Below are 4,209 nucleotides of genomic sequence, written 5' to 3'. Positions count from 1 at the left end.
TTTTATTTTGCTCCTACATCTTTCAGCAAAGTTACACTAAAACAAATGTTTGTATTGTTTAGTCAGTAGTGAGTTGACCTAAGATTCACATGAAAGATTCACATGAAATTGGCAAAATAAATGAAGATTTCTTCAAGCAGTATAGACTTGTGAATGACATTTGGTACAAAGAACCTGGGTCTAGTAGTGTTTGGAAGACTAGTCTGGTGAGGAGGCACAGTCACTCCTCACAAGATGCCCTTCTGCTCTACGGGAGGTTTCTGACCTCCCTGAGCTCGCCTTAGGACACCTGCATTATGGTCGCCCTCTTCAATGGGTGGTGAATAAAAAGAGGATCTAATACCTTCCTGTCAGATCTGACACAACAAAAAAACATAAATAAGAAATTACTTATTGCGTCAGATATACCAAAAATTGAGTCAAGGCAAAAAGGAGAAAAGATAAATGGTAGTAGAATGTGCACTACATCAGCGGCACCACTTACCTTAGCGACACCCGGTGCGGTGGTCAGTCAGGCTTCCAGGCTCGTGCGTGAAGGAGGCATGGCCTTGTGACACACCCACTCGTGTGCCACTCTTGGGGGCATGGGCAGGGGAGAGGCTGGGGACTGCCTAGTAGCTGCAGCCCCCAGCCTCTCACTGCAGTGTGGCTGCTCGGCGACACCAATATAGGAGAGCATCTCTGCTATTTTGGTGTGTCCCTCCCTCGGATGGTGTCACCCGGTTCGGCCCGAACCCCCCTTGTGACACTAGTGCACCACATAACAGAAATAAGCAATACAGATTAAAAAAAAAAAAAAAAAAAAGATACTGAAGTGAGTAGAACTCACAAGAGCTTGAACATAAAAAGAAACCCAATACCATAAATAATCTTCATAAATAGCTGCATTAGTAGAGCTCGCTGTTAACTAACAGTATTAAAACACTTATATATCATCCAGATCAAAGAGACAACACATGAACAAACTTCATTCATAAATTTAACTCATTTCAGAATCAACCTTTAGGGGTAAATTTACTCTGCAACGCTATATAAGATTTAAAGGGACAATAATATTAAATACAAAACCAGGTGTGTTTTGTAATTATTATTGCTACTTTAAATCTAGCGTCCAAAAACACGGTGGTTTTGAAAAGCGTTACCTAGTACACGTATCCCCTAGTGTGCAAATGTACTTGTGGGGATTTTTGGGTCTTAATTGCGTTCCCGTGATTTCTACACAATCATCACATTTTCCAAGTAAATTAATTTAAAGTAATGGATTTGTATGGTGCAGATCCACAAAAAGTTCAAACACACACGATTAATTCTTCACCAAAAATTTTGGTTCATAGAGGTTCTGAATTGTTACACCTCATATATATTATGCAAATTCCTTTTTGTGCTTCAGTTATTTTATTATAATCTATCTATAAAAATGCCCATACTTAATTAGCAAAAACATAATCATAATACAGGACCTGACATCCGTAGTAGTACTTAAAAAGCATTTGTCACTGCAAGGGTAATCAGCTCCGACCTGGTTACATAAATGCAAACAGAAATAAACTGCTGCTCTATTAAATAGGTTGACATCTGAATGATGTCGTTGGCATTTAGCAGCCACAGAGCATGAGAAGAAACGTGGACAAGTGGTAAAAACAAAATATGGGGAAAACTTCCCAACAATAGGATTTCTCAGTATTTTACAGGGGCAACCACCAGTTTTAATTGCACAGAAAAAAATCTTAGGTTTTATCTTTATAGTTGAGAAGAAGATTGTCTGATTGCAACATGGGGTCTAACCCAAGTGTGCTGCCATGAGGTCATCCATTATTCGGCGACACTACAATCCACTTTCATATGTTGAAGACTAAAGGGGCCTATCCATTACATGACTTTTTGAACAATCCAACCAAAACCAGGAGGTTTTGGTCGCATTGTTCAGAAAGTCGTCTAATGGATAGCCGGCAAGGAACAGCGATGCGCATGCACGCTGGGTCCTTGCCAACCCCGACTATCTACGGAACATGCTGGTCAACCTAACGATGATTGTCAGGTTCCACATGTTCCCAGATAGGAGATCAGGATCCTTCACTGAATGAAGTTCAGTGAACGCTTTTCAGTGCGGGCACCGCACCCATTGACCTGATGGGCTGAACGCTAGTCATTCAGTTTTTCAGGTCGCGTAATGGATAGGCCCCTTTAGGGGAAAGTTAACTAAGATTTGTTTTTCTGTGATTTGGGTGTGATTTTGCAAATTGGAGATTTAAAGGGCCAATTCAATTGCAACTTGCAGGTGATACACAATTTAGCGCACCAATTTGGCACAAAACACCATAGGATCAAACATCATATTGTTTACATGGACTCAAATACAAATCATGAATTCACTAAGAATCGTGTTTGTCACACCGAGCAATATCACACCAGGATCAAAAATGCACTACATAAATAGACCTGCCTGTGAGCAGCATGTTTGACCGTAGCACTGCACAGATCCTGCTCCCTTCAGTAGGGAAGAGGCTTTTGGCGCGATTTGTGGAAAAGAGTTGTAGCCACTGTGGGGCAAGTTCTGCTACAACTGCTACCTCCATTGCATCACTCTTAAAGGATGTGCTAATTGTGTTGGAGGGATGCAATCGGGAAGCCGGCTGACATTATACCGACAGCCGGCTTCCCGACTGTCATATCCCGACGAGGGTGAAATGACCGGCATCTAAATATAGACGCCGCTCATTTTACCAACACCGGGAGACCGGCGCCCGGCATCCTGATCAAAGGGGGTGGACAGCCTCGCGGGGGGGGAGGGCTAGGTTTAGGGCTCCCGGGGGGGACTTATGGTTAGGCACCCCCTTTTCATGAGGTTAGGGTTAGGCTAGGGGGAGGGAGGGTTAGGGTTAGGCACCCCCGGGGGGACTTAGGTTTAGGCAGCGGGGAAGGGGGGGTTAGGTTTAGGCACTTAGAGGGGGGATTAGGGTTAGGCACTTGGGGGTGAGGTTAGGGTTAGGCACCCCTAAGGGGGGGTTAGGCTAGGTTAGTTAATACTTACCTAGGAATGATCAGGATTTCCAGCACTGTCAGGCTGCCGCTGCTGGGATATGTTCCTTTGTCGGCCTGACACTGCCGGGATTCGAACTGCCGGCCATGCGGCCGGCGGTATTACATACCGATTCCGTGTTGGAAGTACATGTTGCTATAATCGGACACAAAGCAGCACCGGGATCATAATTCACAGGCAAAAGGTTGGTGGACCAGTAGGGGGTTAGCAGATTGTTTAAAGCTGTGCTGCCTGAGGGCACATTATCTTAGACGATCAAGAGGCTGCGGGTTTATGGAAGTGGAGGCGTTGCCCATAGCAACCAATCAGATTCTACTTATTTATCTAGTACCTTCTAGTACATAATAGCTAAAATCTGATTGGTTGCTATGGGCAATATCTTACCTTCTATAAACCCACACTTTAGTAAATATACCCCTTACACTTCGGTGGCTGTGCGCTGTAGAAAGAGCTACAAGCAACTGCAGATTTTCATGTTAATTAATCATGATGTCTTCCTATTTATCTTGTTAGACCTGTGTTTTCTAGAAAAGGGTGAGAATATGTCAATTTTACATGCATATTTAATGAACTAGATTATTTTGCTAGAAAGCACAATTTTAAAAACAACAGATCTAGAACGATAATTACTAAGCAAGGCCGTGCACTGTCTCTCAAGGGCCATCTCCCCTCTTCCACTTCATCTCTCATGAAATTTAGGGTGTTGGAGACTGATGATGTGTAGGTATGGAGCCCCGACAGCTAAAAAAGTGAAAAGCATGTACAGTACGCTCTCCTGGGCAAAGGTAAAGTGAGATATTCCACCAATTTATTCCAAAGGAATAAACCATCCTCAACTGTATCATCAAGGACAAGAACCCAGTCACTCCTATGACTAGTCATCTAAGTAAATAAGAGGCCTGTAACTTGACTTTTGTAAATTACTTATAATAATATTTGTTTCTTATTCTCTTTTTATTATACCTAGCCCTCTCTTACCCACAAGCGTGTTTGTTTTCATGTCCAATTCATGTGTTAGCGAAAGACAGAAATGAAAAAGGAAGGAGAGAAATAACGTCTCTAGGGTTCGCTACAATACAAAAGAAGAATGTAAATAACGATAGATGGGAACATTAAGAGGAGAGTATCATTGTGGAACACACCAGAGTTCTGTCACACTTTGTCTTCTA

Source organism: Taudactylus pleione, unplaced genomic scaffold, assembly GCF_031769625.1.
Source record: "Taudactylus pleione unplaced genomic scaffold, aTauple2 ptg000195l, whole genome shotgun sequence".
Lineage (NCBI taxonomy): Eukaryota > Metazoa > Chordata > Amphibia > Anura > Myobatrachidae > Taudactylus > Taudactylus pleione.
The sequence above is the reverse complement of the archived record's forward strand: the minus strand, read 5'-3'. Positions refer to the sequence as shown.